Raw genomic sequence first — 16,871 nt, 5'->3', positions numbered from 1 at the left:
GGGCACCGCCCGGTGTGGGACTGAGCCCCGGGGATCAGGAGGGCACCGCCCAGTGTGGGACTGAGCCCCGGGGAGCAGGAGGGCACCACCCGGTGTGGGACTGAGCCCCGGGGAGCACCGCCCCGTGTGGGACTGAGCCCCGGGGAGCAGGAGGGCACCACCCAGTGTGGGACTGAGCCCCGGGGAGCAGGAGGGCGCCACCCAGTGTGGGACTGAGCCCCGGGGAGCAGGAGGGCACCGCCCGGTGTGGGACTGAGCCCCGGGGATCAGGAGGGCACCGCCCAGTGTGGGACTGAGCCCCGGGGAGCAGGAGGGCACCACCCGGTGTGGGACTGAGCCCCGGGGAGCACCGCCCAGTGTGGGACTGAGCCCCGGGGAGCAGGAGGGCACCGCCCAGTGTGGGACTGAGCCCCGGGGAGCAGGAGGGCGCCACCCAGTGTGGGACTGAGCCCCGGGGAGCAGGAGGGCACCGCCCGGTGTGGGACTGAGCCCCGGGGATCAGGAGGGCACCGCCCAGTGTGGGACTGAGCCCCGGGGATCAGGAGGGCACCGCCCAGTGTGGGACTGAGCCCCGGGGAGCAGGAGGGCACCACCCGGTGTGGGACTGAGCCCCGGGGAGCACCGCCCAGTGTGGGACTGAGCCCCGGGGAGCAGGAGGGCACCGCCCAGTGTGGGACTGAGCCCCGGGGAGCAGGAGGGCACCACCCGGTGTGGGACTGAGCCCCGGGGAGCAGGAGGGCACCACCCGGTGTGGGACTGAGCCCCGGGGAGCAGGAGGGCACCGCCCGGTGTGGGACTGAGCCCCGGGGAGCACCGCCCAGTGTGGGACTGAGCCCCAGGGAGCAGGAGGGCACCACCCGGTGTGGGACTGAGCCCCGGGGAGCACCGCCCGGTGTGGGACTGAGCCCCGGGGAGCAGGAGGGCACCACCCGGTGTGGGACTGAGCCCCGGGGAGCACCGCCCAGTGTGGGACTGAGCCCCAGGGAGCAGGAGGGCACCGCCCAGTGTGGGACTGAGCCCCGGGGAGCAGGAGGGCACCGCCCGGTGTGGGACTGAGCCCCGGGGAGCAGGAGGGTGCCGCCCAGTGTGGGACTGAGCCCCGGGGAGCAGGAGGGCGCCACCCAGTGTGGTACTGAGCCCCGGGGAGCAGGAGGGTGCCGCCCAGTGTGGGACTGAGCCCCGGGGAGCAGGAGGGCACCGCCCAGTGTGGGACTGAGCCCCGGGGAGCAGGAGGGCACCGCCCGGTGTGGGACTGAGCCCCGGGGAGCAGGAGGGCACCACCCGGTGTGGGACTGAGCCCCGGGGATCAGGAGGGCACCACCCGGTGTGGGACTGAGCCCCGGGGAGCAGGAGGGCGCTGCCCAGTGTGGGACTGAGCCCCGGGGAGCAGGAGGGCACCGCCCGGTGTGGGACTGAGCCCCGGGGAGCAGGAGGGCACCGCCCAGTGTGGGACTGAGCCCCGGGGAGCAGGAGGGCACCACCCGGTGTGGGACTGAGCCCCGGGGATCAGGAGGGCACCACCCGGTGTGGGACTGAGCCCCGGGGAGCAGGAGGGCGCTGCCCAGTGTGGGACTGAGCCCCGGGGAGCAGGAGGGCACCGCCCGGTGTGGGACTGAGCCCCGGGGAGCAGGAGGGCACCGCCCAGTGTGGGACTGAGCCCCGGGGAGCAGGAGGGCGCTGCCCAGTGTGGGACTGAGCCCCGGGGAGCAGGAGGGCACCGCCCAGTGTGGGACTGAGCCCCGGGGAGCAGGAGGGCGCTGCCCAGTGTGGGACTGAGCCCCGGGGAGCAGGAGGGCACCGCCCGGTGTGGGACTGAGCCCCGGGGAGCAGGAGGGCACCGCCCAGTGTGGGACTGAGCCCCGGGGAGCAGGAGGGCGCAGCCCAGTGTGGGACTGAGCCCCGGGGAGCAGGAGGGCACCGCCCGGTGTGGGACTGAGCCCCGGGGAGCAGGAGGGCACCGCCCAGTGTGGGACTGAGCCCCGGGGAGCACCGCCCAGTGTGGGACGGACGCACTTTCCCCTCCCCCACCGCTCCAGGCCCCTCTCCAATTGAGATGGATGTTAAAGATCCCATTCCATAAAGAGCAGTGCATTCTCCTAGTGTCCCGGCCAAAACTCCTCCCTCAACCAACAACTCCGCCTCCCCCTCCCAAACTGGTCATTTATCTCATGGCCGTTTGTGGGATCTTGCTGTGCGTCGCAACTACTTGCGTCTATATAGCGCCCTTAACGGAGTAAAACCTCCCAGGGCGCTTCACAGGAGCGATTATCAAACAGAATTTGACCCCGAGCCACATAAGGAGATATTAGGACAGCTCGGTCAAAGAGGTCGGTTTTAAGGAGCGTCTTAAAGGAGAGAGGGGTCGAGAGGCCGGAACTGTGGTTGAATGTTTGACTTGGGCAGTGTGGAGGGGTCACGGTGCGCTGTGACACGGGCCCTGTATCACTGAGGATCTCTCTCCACTTCCTGCTGCTTCTCCCGGCCCCGGACTCATCATCCTTTGTCATTCTGCCCATTTTCTCTGCCCACGTCGCTCGCCCTGTCAGCCTGTGGCTGTTCCTGATTATCGGCATTCCCCACACCCCGTCGCCATGGCAACGGGAATCTCAGTGGGAGGCCATCCTGCTGATTGAGAAGCTGATCGCAGGGGGTTGGGGGGGGGTGGGTGGATGGAAGCGAGTTTGTTTTAAGCCGGCGTCACCCTGCCCCCGGGGGGCTGACAGAACCTGGGCCCGAGAGGCCCTGCTCTCTGATGGAGGCCGGGCTGTGACAGCAAGAGCTTGATCCACGAGGCCTCCATTTCATCCGTGTCGGCCATGGCTCAGTGAGTTAGAAGGTTGTGGGTTCGAGTCCCACTCCAGAGGCCCGAGCTCATAATCTAGGCTGACACTCTCAGTGCGGTACTGAGGGAGCGCCGCACTGTCGGAGGGGCAGTACTGAGGGAGCGCCGCACTGTGGGAGGGGCAGTACTGAGGGAGCGCCGCACTGTGGGAGGGGCAGTACTGAGGGAGCGCCGCACTGTCGGAGGGACAGTACTGAGGGAGCGCCGCACTGTCGGAGGGGCGGTACTGAGGGAGCGCCGCACTGTCGGAGGGACAGTACTGAGGGAGTGCCGCACTGTCGGAGGGACAGTACTGAGGGACTGGCGCACTGTCAGAGGGGCAGTACTGAGGGAGCGCCACACTGTCGGAGGGGCAGTACTGAGGGAGCGCCGCACTGTCGGAGTGGCAGTACTGAGGGAGTGCCGCACTGTCGGAGGGGCAGTACTGAGGGAGCGCCGCACTGTCGGAGGGGCAGTACTGAGGGAGCGCCGCACTGTCGGAGGGCCGGTACTGAGGGAGCGCCGCACTGTCGGAGGGGCGGTACTGAGGGAGCGCCGCACTGTCGGAGGGGCAGTACTGAGAGAGCGCCGCACTGTCGGAGGGGCGGTACTGAGGGAGCGCCGCACTGTCGGAGGGGCGGTACTGAGGGAGCACCGCACTGTCGGAGGGGCAGTACTGAGGGAGCGCCGCACTGTCGGAGGGGCAGTACTGAGGGAGCGCCGCACTGTCGGAGGGGCGGTACTGAGGGAGCGCCACACTGTCGGAGGGGCAGTACTGAGGGAGCGCCGCACTGTCGGAGGGGCAGTACTGAGGGAGCGCCGCACTGTCGGAGGGGCAGTACTGAGGGAGCGCCGCACTGTCGGAGGGGCAGTTCTGAGGGAGCGCTGCACTGTCGGAGGGGCAGTACTGAGGGAGCGCCACACTGTCAGAGGGGCAGTACTGAGGGAGCGCCACACTGTCGGAGGGGCAGTACTGAGGGAGCGCCGCACTGTCGGAGGGGCAGTTCTGAGGGAGAGCCGCACTGTCGGAGGTGCCGTCTTTCAGATGAGACGTTAAACCGAGGCCCCCGTCTGCCCTCTCAGGTGGACGTAAAAGATCCCACGGCCACTATTGGAAGAAGAGCAGGGGGAGTTCTCCCCGGTGTCCTGGGGCCAATATTTATCCCTCAACCAACATCACTAAAAACAGATGATCTGGTCATTATCACATTGCTGTTTGTGGGAGCTTGCTGTGCGCAAATTGGTTGCCACGTTTCCTTACAACAGTGACCACACTTCAGAAAGTACTTCATTTACCCAGACCGAGTTACCCCGGGGGCATTAAGACTCGACTAAAAGTAGTGCGGGACTGGAGTCACGTATAGGCCACACCGGGAGGGAGGCGGGGGGTTCGGCAAGTTTCCATCCCTGCAGCACATTAGTGGCGGGTTTACAACAATCCGACAGCTTCACCTTCTGACGCCAGCTACAGGTAACCAGTTTCACAAATCACTCCTTGCCCTGGTGGGATCTGAACTCCCTCTGGGTTGGTAGTCCGCTCTGAGACTCACTAGTGTTTGTGGGAAGGGATGGGGCTGTGGGGTCAGGTGGGACGGCGTTGGGACTGTGGGGTCAGGTGGGACGGGGTTGGGACTGTGGGGTCAGGTGGGAAGGGATGTGACTGTGGGGTCAGGTGGGAAGGGGTTGGGGCTGTGGGTTCAGGTGGGAAGGGATGGGGCTGTGGGGTCAGGTGGGACGGGGTTGGGGCTGTGGGGTCAGGTGGGAAGGGATGGGGCTGTGGGGTCAGCTGGGACGGGGCTGGGGCTGTGGGGTCAGGCGTGAAGGGTTGGGGCTGTGGGGTCAGGTGGGATGGGGTTGGGGCTGTGGGGTCAGGTGGGAAGGGATGGGGCTGTGGGGTCAGGTGGGACGGGGTTGGGGCTGTGGGGTCAGGCGGGAAGGGATGGGGCTGTGGTGTCAGGTGGGACGGGGTTGGGGCTGTGGGGTCAGGTGGGAAGGGATGGGGCTGTGGGGTCAGGTGGGACGGGGCTGGGGCTGTGGGGTCAGGCGTGAAGGGTTGGGGCTGTGGGGTCAGGTGGGATGGGGTTGGGGCTGTGGGGTCAGGTGGGAAGGGATGGGGCTGTGGGGTCAGGTGGGACGGGGCTGGGGCTGTGGGGTCAGGTGGGATGGGATGGGGCTGTGGGGTCAGGTGGGAAGGGATGGGGCTGTGGGGTCAGGTGGGACGGGGCTGGGGCTGTGGGGTCAGGTGGGATGGGATGGGGCTGTGGGGTCAGGTGGGACGGGGCTGGGGCTGTGGGGTCAGGTGGGATGGGGTTGGGACTGTGGGTGCATCACCGACATGATTGAGCTTTGTTCCAACAAAGAAAAGGATCTGTTCGCTCCAATGCTGGAGGAGGTGCTGCCCTCTCCTGGTTCCACTCTTATCTATCCAGTCGTAGCCAGAGAATCTCCTGCAATGCCTTCTCTTCCTGCTCCCGCACTGTTACTACTGGTGTCCCCCAAGGATCTATCCTTGGCTCCCTTATCTACATGCTGCCCCTCGGCAACATTACCCGAAAACACGTCCGGTTCCACGTGTACGCTGACTGCACCAACCTCTCTCGCTCCCTCCACTCTCGCCGATTTGTCACGCTGCTAGTCCGACATCCAGTTCTGGATGAGCAGAAATTTCCTCCGACTAAATATTGGGAAGACCGAGGTCATTGTCTTCGGTCCCTGCCACAAGCTCTGTTCCCGAGCCATTGTCTGAGGCTGGACCAGACTCTTTACCACCTTGGTGCCCTACTTGACCCTGCATTGGGTTTCCGACCCCATATAAACTCCATCACCAAGACCGCCTGTTTCCTCCTCCGTAACATCGCCTGTCTCCGTCCCTGCCTCAGCTCATCTGCTGCTGAAACCCTCGTCCCTGCCTGTTACCTCCAGACTCCGACTATTCCAATGCTCTCAGGACTGACCTCCCATCTTCCCCCCTCCGTAAACTTCAGCTCATCCCAAACTCTGCTGCCCCGTGTCCTAACTCGCCCCGAGACCCGTTCACCCTTCACCCCCTGTGCTCACTGCCCCGTGTCCTAACTCGCACCGAGTCCCGTTCACCCTTCACCCCCTGTGCTCACTGCCCCGTGTCCTAACTCGCACCCAGTCCCGTTCACCCATCACCCCCTGTGCTCACTGCCCCGTGTCCTAACTCACACCCAGTCCCGTTCACCCATCACCCCGTGCTCACTGCCCCGTGTCCTAACTCACACCCAGTCCCGTTCGCCCATCACCCGCTGTGCTCACTGCCCCGTGTCCTAACTCACACCCAGTCCCGTTCACCCATCACCCCCTGTGCTCACTGCCCCGTGTCCTAACTCACACCCAGTCCCGTTCACCCATCACCCCCTGTGCTCGCTGCCCCGTGTCCTAACTCACACCCAGTCCCGTTCACCCATCACCCCCCTGTGCTCGCTGACCTACATTGGCTCCCGGTCCGGCAACGCCTCGATTTCAAAATTCTCATCCTTGTGTTCAAATCCCTCCATGGCCTCCTCGCCCCTCTCCCTATCACTGTAACCTCCTCCAACCCCACAACCCGCCGAGATCTCGGCACTCCTCCAATTCCGGCCTCTTGCGCATCCCCCCACTCCCATCGCTCCACCATTGGCGGCCGTGCCATCAGCCGCCTGGGCCCCGAGCTCTGGAATTCCCTCCCTAAACCTCTCCGCCTCTCTCTCCTCCTTTAAGACGCTCCTTAAAACCGACCTCTTTGACCAAGCTTTTGGTCACCTGTCCTAATATCTCCTTATGTGGCTCGGTGTCAAAATTCTGTCTGATAATCGCTCCTGTGAAGCGCCTTGGGACGTTTTACTACTTTAAAGGCGCTATATAAAGGCAGGTTGTTGTTGTTGCCAGGCTCATTGACCATGAGGTGGAGACTCTCGGCACATATCCTGTATCGATTGACAATGACTCACCAACACTGCCTTCGCCATGTCAGTGATCAGTTCCTGAGTCCAGTGTTCAGGCTCTATTGCTGAGACTCACCCAACCCATAAGGTGCAAGTCCAGGTACCCCAGTGGTGAGGCTTGTCCCCATATCACATACAGCCCTCAGGCACGTCCTCGTGTCGCACACAGGCCCCGGGCTCGTCCCTGTGTCGCACACAGGCCCCGGGCTCGTCCCCGTGTCGCACACAGGCCCCGGGCTCGCCCCCGTGTCGCACACAGGCCCCGGGCTCGTCCCCGTGTCCCACACAGGCCCCGGGCTCGTCCCCCTGTCGCACACAGGCCCCGGGCTCGTCCCCGTGTCGCACACAGGCCCCAGGCTCGTCCCCGTGTCGCACAAAGGCCCCAGGCTCGTCCCCGTGTCGCACACAGGCCCCAGGCTCGTCCCCGTGTCCCACACAGGCCCCGGGCTCGTCCCCCTGTCGCACACAGGCCCCGGGCTCGTCCCCCTGTCGCACACAGGCCCCGGGCTCGTCCCCGTGTCGCACACAGGCCCCAGGCTCGTCCCCGTGTCGCACAAAGGCCCCAGGCTCGTCCCCGTGTCGCACACAGGCCCCAGGCTCGTCCCCGTGTCCCACACAGGCCCCGGGCTCGTCCCCCTGTCGCACACAGGCCCCGGGCTCGTCCCCGTGTCGCACACAGGCCCCGGGCTCGTCCCCGTGTCGCACACAGGCCCCGGGCTCGTCCCCGTGTCGCACACAAGCCCCGGGCTCGTCCCCGTGTCGCACACAGGCCCCGGGCTCGTCCCCGTGTCGCACACAGGCCCCGGGCTCGTCCCCGTGTCGCACACAGGCCCCGGGCTCGTCCCCGTGTCGCACACAGGCCCCGGGCTCGTCCCCGTGTCACACACAGGCCCCGGGCTCGTCCCCGTTTCGCACACAGGTCCCAGGCACGTCCCCGTGTCGCACACAGGTCCCAGGCACGTCCCCGTGTCGCACACAGGCCCCAGGCTCGTCCCCGTGTCGCACACAGGCCCCAGGCTCGTCCCCGTGTCGCACACAGGCCCCAGGCTCGTCCCCGTGTCGCACACAAGCCCCGGGCTCGTCCCCGTGTCGCACACAGGCCCCGGGCTCGTCCCCGTGTCGCACACAGGCCCCGGGCTCGTCCCCGTGTCCCACACAGGCCCCGGGCTCGTCCCCGTGTCACACACAGACCCTAGGCCTGTTCCTGTGGGCCCAGGTGGGATTGGTTTGCAACTCTGGACTCAGGTGTGACAGGGTTGAGGCTGTGGGTTCAGGTGGGATGGGGTTCGGGCTGTGGGTTCAGGTGGGATTGGTTTGGGGCTGTGGGTTCAGGTGGGATGGGGTTTGGGTTCAGGTGGGATTGGTTTGGGGCTGTGGGTTCAGGTGGGATGGGGTTGGGGCTGTGGGTTCAGGTGGGATGGGGCTGTGGGTTCAGGTGGGATTGGTTTGGGGCTGTGGGTTCAGGTGGGATTGGTTTGGGGCTGTGGGTTCAGGTGGGACGGGATTGGGGCTGTGGGTTCAGGTGGGATGGGGCTGTGGGTTCAGGTGGGATTGGTTTGGGTCTGTGGGGTCAGGTGGGATTGGTTTGGGGCTGTGGGTTCAGGTGGGATGGGTTGGGGCTGTGGGTTCAGGTGGGATGGGTTGGGGCTGTGGGTTCAGGTGGGATGGGGCTGGGGCTGAGGTTCAGGTGGGATGGGGCTGTGCGTTCAGGTGGGATGGGGTTGGGGCTGTGGGTTCAGGTGGGATGGGGTTCGGGCTGTGGGCTCAGGTGGGATGGGGTTCGGGCTGTGGTTTCAGGTGGGATGGGGTTCGGGCTGTGGGTTCAGGTGGGATGGGGTTGCGGCTCTGGGTTCAGTTGGGTTGGGGCTGTGGGTTCAGGTGGGATGGGGTTCGGGCTGTGGGTTCAGGTGGGATGGGATTGGGGCTGTGGGTTCAGGTGGGATGGGGTTCGGGCTGTGGGTTCAGGTGGGATGGGGTTGCGGCTCTGGGTTCAGTTGGGTTGGGGCTGTGGGTTCAGGTGGGATGGGGTTCGGGCTGTGGGTTCAGATGGGATTGGGGCTGTGGGTTCAGGTGGGATGGGGTTGGGGCTGTGGGTTCAGGTGGGATGGGGTTCGGGCTGTGGGTTCAGGTGGGATGGGATTGGGGCTGTGGGTTCAGGTGGGATGGGGTTCGGGCTGTGGGTTCAGGTGGGATGGGGTTGCGGCTCTGGGTTCAGTTGGGTTGGGGCTGTGGGTTCAGGTGGGATGGGGTTCGGGCTGTGGGTTCAGGTGGGATGGGATTGGGGCTGTGGGTTCAGGTGGGATGGGGTTCGGGCTGTGGGTTCAGGTGGGATGGGGTTCGGGCTGTGGGTTCAGGTGGGATGGGATTGGGGCTGTGGGTTCAGGTGGGATGGGGTTCGGGCTGTGGGTTCAGGTGGGATGGGATTGGGGCTGTGGGTTCAGGTGGGATGGGGTTCGGGCTGTGGGTTCAGGTGGGATGGGGTTCGGGCTGTGGGTTCAGGTGGGATGGGATTGGGGCTGTGGGTTCAGGTGGGATGGGGTTCGGGCTGTGTGTTCAGGTGGGATTGGTTTGGGGCTGTGGGTTCAGGTGGGATGGGGCTGTGGGTTCAGGTGGGATGGGGCTGTGGGTTCAGGTGGGATGGGGCTGTGGGTTCAGGTGGGATGGGGCTGTGGGTTCAGGTGGGATGGGGCTGTGGGTTCAGGTGGGATGGGGCTGTGGGTTCAGGTGGGATGGGGCTGTGGGTTCAGGTGGGATTGGTTTGGGGCTGTGGGTTCAGGTGGGATTGGTTTGGGGCTGTGGGTTCAGGTGGGATTGCTTTGGGGCTGTGGGTTCAGGTGGGATTGGTTTGGGGCTGTGGGTTCAGGTGGGATTGGTTTGGGGCTGTGGGTTCAGGTGGGATTGGTTTGGGGCTGTGGTTGCATCACTGACACGATTTAGCTTTGTTCCAACAAGAGATTTGAGAAAAGCCAGAGAGCAGGATCTGTTCGCTCCAGTGCTGGAGGAGGTGCTGCCCTCTCCTGGTTCCACTTATCTATCCAGTTGCACCCAGAGAATCACCTGCCTACACAAGGCATCGTTACCTCTGGTGTCCCTCAAGGATCTATCCTCGGCCCCCTCCTATTTCTCATCTACATGTTGCCCCTTGGCGACATCATCTGAAAACACAGCGTCCGTTTCCACATGGACGCCGACGACACCCAGCTCTACCTCACCACCACCTCTCTCGACTCCTCTCGTTGCTTGTCCCACATCCAGTTCTGGATGAGCAGAAATTTCCTCCAATTAAATATTGGGAAGGCCGAAGCCATTGTTTTCGGTCCTCACCACAAACTGCGTTCCCGAGCCACCGACTCCATCCCTCCCCCTGGCCACGGTCTGCGGCTGAACCAGACTGTTCGCAGCCTTGGCGCCGTATTTGTGGTTCTCAAACTTTATTGGTTGAAGGACCGCTTTTCAAATGGATTAGTAATCACGAGACCCCATCTAAATTATTTGAGCCCCCTTGTGTTGAGACTGCACCAGGATCTTTTGACGATGAATTGCAATATAGCCATGGTGACATTTACAAAATGGGAATGTAGAAAATGAGTGATTTTAAAGCATTGATTTTTTAATGTTACAAATGGGTTGGTGATTCAGGTGCTGCCCGGATGATGTCAGATTTGCTCCTTGGCCAGCCCATGACCGTGGACAGACAGAGCGAATGTAATGCATGTCCAAACAGCCGGTCCTGCGCTTGGCCGCCTCGGACTCCTGCTGCTGGGCCCGCAGTCCTATTCTTTCTTGTATTGGGATTAATTGGAACATTTCACAACACTTGGGAAATGTACATTTCCCGTGACCTCAACATAAATATTTGTGGGAGCCAGTGAAATATTAATTACACATGTACACAAGCACTGGAGAGGTACCACCAATGCTGCCTCCGCAAGATCCTGCCAATCCATTGGCAGGATAGGCGCACCAACGTCAGTGTTCTTGCTCAGGCCAACATCCCCAGCATCGAAGCTTTGACCACGCTCGATCAGCTCCGATGGACGGGTCACATTGTCCGCATGCCCGATACGAGACTCCCAAAACAAGCGCTCTACTCGGAGCTCCGGCACGGCAAGAGAGCCCCAGGTGGGCAGAGGAAACGCTTCAAGGACGCCCTCAAAGCCTCCTTGAAAAAGTGCAACATCCCCACCGACACCTGGGAATCCCTGGCCCAAGACCGCACAAAGTGGAGGAGAAGCATCCGGGAAGGCGCCGAACACCTCGAGTCTCTTCGCTGGGAGCAAGCGGAAGCCAAGTGCAGGCAGCGCAAGGAGCGCACATCAACCCAAGCACCCCACCCACCCGCGCCTTCAACCACCGTCTGCCCCACCTGTGACAGAGACTGTAGGTCCCGCATTGGACTCATCAGTCACCTGAGAACTCATTTTTAGTGTGGAAGCAAGTCATCCTCGGTTCCGAGGGACTGCCTAAGAGAGGAATGACACATGTACTTGATTCAGCTATTCTGTTCGTCAGCATATATTACGTGGCAAACAATCAGGAGAGCGAGCATTTAACAGAGGAGTCCCACAGCTTCAGACTGGGCTAACCCAAGGATAGAACTCGAGAACAACTGCTGCATCAGGACAGGGTTCCTGGCATAGCCAGTCAGGGTGCAGAAACTGTTCCAATACCAGCACCAGGAACCAGCCACTCCGACGGTGGCAGCTCCAGCACCAATAAACTTTGCAGTGGTGTCATCGTCCTGCCCCGTAGCGCTCGTCTGGGACATCTTGCTGCAATTGTACAGGGCCTTGGTGAGACCACACCTTGAGTATTTTGTGCAGTTTTGCTCGCCTTATCTGAGGAAGGATGTTCTTGCCATGGAGGGAGTGCAGCGAAGATTCACCAGGCTGATACCTGGGATGGCAGGAATGACGTATGAGGAGAGATTGGGTCGATTGGGCTTATACTCGCTGGAGTTTAGAAGAATGAGAGGGGATCTCATTGAAACTTATAAAATTCTAACAGGACTAGACAGACTAGATGCAGGAAGGATGTTCCCGATGGCGGGGGAGTCCAGAACCAGGGGCCACGGTCTAAGGATAAGGTGTAAGCCATTTAGGACTGAGATGAGGAGGAATTTCTTCACCCAGAGAGTGGTGAACCTGTGGAATTCTCTACCACAGAAGGCAGTGGAGGCCAATTCATTAAATATATTTCTTAAGGCATCAAGGGATATGGGGAGAAGGCAGGGACAGGGTACTGAATTTGGATGATCAGCCATAATCTCATTAAATGGCGTAACAGGCTCGAGGGGCCGAATGGCCTACTTCTGCTCCTATCTTCTATGACTCTTCTGGGAACTTCTTGAGTCGATGAATTCTTGCCCTGGGTCTTTCTCGGAGGTGCTGTGCTTCCCTCATCGTTATTTGTGTACCTCGCCATGGCAACAGCGAGCAGACAGTGGGTCACCCACTCGCAGATGGTGCAAGCCTCTGGCGGTGAACATGGCCGACACAGAAAGTGCTGCTGCGGCCGACGCCACTTTACAGCGCGAGTGAACGTGGTAGCGGTGAAACGCTCAAATGCGGACAGCCGCCCGTCGACATCCACAAAATCCACAGCAGCCGCCTTCTCCCCTCCCTCCTTCTCCTCCTTTTACTGCGGCACACGGCCGAGGCTGCCGCCACCGCGTTCGCCACCCCGTTCGGCAGCGCCCGGCCACTCCGCACCGGCTCGCTCACCAGCGCCGATTGGGGATTTTCTCACGCACCCCGGGGTCCGCAGACCCCAGTTTGAGAACCAGTGACCTATACGACCCCCCAAGTTAGTCGAGTTTCACGGCTCCATATAAGCTCCATCACCAAGGCCGCCTCATCCCACCTCCTAACATCGCCCGACTTCATCCGCTGCCGAATTCCTCGTCCGTGTCTTAGTTACCGCCAGACTTGACTAAGAAACATAAGAAATAAGAGTAGGCCATACGGTCCCTCGAGCCTGCTCCGCCATTCCATGAGATCATGGCTGATCATCGATCTCAACTCCACTTTCCCGCCCGATCCCCTTAGCCCTTGATTCCCCGAGAGTCCAAAACTCTATCGCTCTCAGCCTTGAATATACTCAATGACTGAGCCTCCACAGCCCTCTGGGGCAGAGAATTCCAAAGATTCACCGCCCTCTGAGTGAAGAAATTCCTCCTCATCTCAGTCCTAAATGGCCGACCCCTTATCCTGAGACTCTGCCCCTGTGATTTGCTCTTCCTCCGAGACAGACACAGGTTAGCATTAAATACTCAGGGTCTGAACTGTGACTCTATGGCCTCCTACTGTTCCCATCAGCCCCTCCTGCCTGTTCCGCCATTCAATGAGATCAGGGCTGATCTGTATCCTAACTCCATTTACCCTCCCATGGTTCCATAACCCTTAACACCCTTGCGCAACAAAAATCTGTCGGTCCAAATTAGAAATTTTCAATTGACCCCCGGCCTCGACAGCTTTTTGGCGGCGAGAGTTCCAGATTTCCATCGCCCTTTGTGTGAAGATGTGCTTCCTGACATCACCCCGAACGGCCTGGCTCTAATTTTAAGTTTACATCGAGACTACAGCACAGTAATCGGCCATTCGGCCCAACTGGTCAGTGCTGGGGTTAGTGCTCCACACCAGCCTCCTCCCACCCCTTTTCATCTCACCCCAGCAAAGTAACCTTCTATTCCTTTCTCCCTCGTGTGTTTATCGAGCTTCCCCTTAAATGCATCGATACTATTCGCCTCAACCACTCCCTGTGGTAGCGAGTTCCACATTCTCACCACTCTCTGGGTAAAGAAGTTTCTCCTGAATTCCCCATTGGATTTATTGGTAACTATCTTATAAGAACATAAGTAGTAAGAGCAGGAGTCGGCCACACGGCCCCTCGAGCCTGCTCCGTCATTCCATGAGATCATGGCTGATCATCGACCTCAACTCCACTTTCCCGCCCCATCTCCATATCCCTTGATCCTCCTAGAGTCCAAATATCTATCGATCTCAGCCTTGAATATACTCAATGACTCGGCACTCACAGCCCTCTGGGGCAGAGAATTCCAAAGATTCACCGCCCTCTGAGTGAAGAAATTCCTCCTCATCTCAGTCCTAAATGGCCGACCCCTTATCCTGAGACTGTGACCCCTGGTTCTAGACTCTCCAGCCAGGGGGAAACAGCCTCTCAGCATCTACCCTGTCAATCCCTTTCAGAATTGTATATGTTTCAATGGGATCACTCGAGAGTATCGGCCCATTCTACACAACCTCTCATCATAGGACAGCCCTCTCATCCCAGGAACCAATCTAGTGAACCTTCGTTGCACCGCCTCCAAGGCAAGTATATCCTTCCTTAGATAAGGAGACCAGAACTGTGCCCAGTACCCCAGGTGTGGTCTCACCAAGGCCCTGTACAATTGTAGCAAGACTTCCTTACTCTTATACTCCAACCCCCTTGCAATAAAGGCCAATGTGCCATTTGCCTTCCTAATTGCTTGCTGTACCTGCATGCTAGCTTTCTGTGTTTCTTGCACTAGGACACCCAAATCTCTCTGAACACCAACATTTGAAAGTTTCTCACCATTTAAAAAATATTGTTTTCTATTCTGCCTACCAAAGTGAATAACCTCACATTTCCCTACATTATACTCCATCTGCCACCTTACTGCCCACTCACTTAGTCTATCTATATCCCTTTGCAGACTCTCTGTTCTCCTCACAGCTTACTGTCCCACCTCGCTTTGTATCATCAGCAAACTTGGATACATTATACTCGGTCCCTTCATCTCGGTCATTAATATAGATTGTAAATAGCTGAGGCCCCAACACTGATCCTTGCGGCACCCCACTAGTTACAGCCTGCCAACCTGAAAAAGATCTGTTTAACCCTACTCTCTGTTTTCTGTCCGTTAACCAATCCTCTATCCATGCTACTATATTACCCCCAACCCCATGAGCCCTAATCTTGTGTAATAATCTTTTATGTGGCACCTTATCGAATGCCTTTTGGAAATCCAAATATAGTACATCCACTGGTTCCCCTTTATCTACCCTGCCAGTTACATCCTCAAAAAACTCTAATAAATTTGTCAAACACCATTTCCCTTTCATAAATCCTATGCCTAATCATGTTATGATTTTCTAAATGACTTGATAACACTTCCTTAACAATAGATTCCAACATTTTCCTGATGACTGATGTTAGACTAACTGGCCTGGAGTTCCCTGTTTTTTCTCTCCCTCCTTTCTTGAATAGCGATGTTACATTTGCGACCTTCCAATCCGCTGGGACCATTCCAGAATCTAGGGAATTTTGGGAGATCAAAACCAATGCATCCACTATCTCTTCAGCCACCTCTTTCGGAACCCTAGGATGTAGGCCGTCAGGTCCAGGGGATTTGTTGGCTTTTAGTCCCATTAGTTTCTCTAGTACTTTTTCTCTACTTATATTAATTACGTTAAGTTCCTCACCCTCATTAGACCCCTTGTTCCCCACTATTTTTGGCACACGTTTTGTGTCTTGTATTGACGGCCCTAGTTCTGGTCTCCCACACAAGTGGCGACCTCGAAAAATTCAACTAGTCAAACATGACCTACCTGTCACAAACCCGCGCCCGCCACTCTCTCAGCCACTCAGCTCCTAACAGTGCCCAGTCACTGTCCCCAGCAACAGATTCCCCCGCAGCGGACGTGAAATTGGCAGGCCTGTAGTTACCTGCTTTCTCTCTCCCACCCTTCTTAAATAATGGGGAGATAGCTGCAATTTTCCAATCCAACAGTACAATTCCTGAATCGCGCAAGGTTTGAAGATTACCAACACTCTTGCAATTTCCTCACAAGTCACTCATGATCCTCCTTCACATTATCCACGCTCCCCATTTCAGAGTCCTCTGGAAATGCTGATCTTGTGCCCAAGCCCAGATTATTTCTTTATATATTGTGAAGTGCACAGTCCCAAACTCTAACCCTGGGGGGGCAGCACTCTGTGCTCGCGGTGGGAGGAGGCTGGTGTGGAGCATAAGCACCGGCACGGACCAGTTGGGCCGAATGGCCTGTGTCTGTGCTGTACATTCTATATACTTCATGAATAAAGGGTCGTGTTTACAGTGCTGGACGAGCAGAAATTTCCTCCAACTGAATATTGGGAAGACTGAAGCCATTGTTTTCAGGCTCCGGCCACAAACTCCATCCCTCGCCCTGGACACTGTCCGAGGTTGAACCTCGGCACCCTATGGGAGCCTGAGTTGAGCTGCCGACCCCATTACTTCCGTCTCCGCCCCGCCTTAGTTCACCTGCTGCTGGAACCCTCATCCTTGCCTTTGTAACCTCCAGACTCGGCCCCTATTACATTTTTACTTATTTTTTATCCACACCTATGTTTTGGCCCTTCCCCCCCCCCTCCTTTTTCTCTCTCCCACATGGCAGCTGTCTCCCACTCTGCCAGCGCATTTCACACCTAATCTAGAGCCGTCTTTTGTCTCCACTAGTCCTATCACCATCTCGTCTTGTTTTGAATACCTCTTAAATGTCTCTTCACTTCTCTTTTGTTCTCTCCCAGCCTCCAAACTGGCCTTTTAATCGGTTTCATTTCCTGTGCTTCTTCAGTCTTGACAAAGGGTTTTGACCCGAAACGTTGCCTCTATTTCTCTCCACGGATGTTGCCTGGCCTGCTGAGTTTTTCCAGCATTTTCTGTTATTATGCCGGCTATTCCAACGCTCTCATGACCGACCTCCCACCTTTCAGCCGTCGTAAACTTCAGCTCATCTTAAACTCTGCTGCTCTGTATCCTAACTCGCACCGAGTCCCGTTCACCCCTCACCCCCTGTGCTCGCTGACCTACACTGGCTCCTGGTCCTGCAACGCCTCGATTTTTAAAATTTTCAACCTTGTTTTCAAATCTCTTTGTGAACTCGCCCCCTCCCTATCTCTCTAATCTCCTCCAGCTCCACAACCTCCCCGAGATCTCTGAGCTCCTCCGATTCTGGCCTCTTGAGCATCCCCGATCTCCATCGCTCCACCATTGGCGGGCCAGTGGCCAGGATATTCAGGCCCCTCCCGGAGTGAGCGGGGTATTCAGGCCCCTCCCCACGTGGTACCGAGCTGCGTTT

This window comes from Somniosus microcephalus, unplaced genomic scaffold (assembly GCF_052327205.1).
Source record: "Somniosus microcephalus isolate GS21.2 unplaced genomic scaffold, FLI_Smic_1.0 unresolved_chr7, whole genome shotgun sequence".
Classification (NCBI taxonomy): domain Eukaryota; kingdom Metazoa; phylum Chordata; class Chondrichthyes; order Squaliformes; family Somniosidae; genus Somniosus; species Somniosus microcephalus.
The sequence above is the reverse complement of the archived record's forward strand: the minus strand, read 5'-3'. Positions refer to the sequence as shown.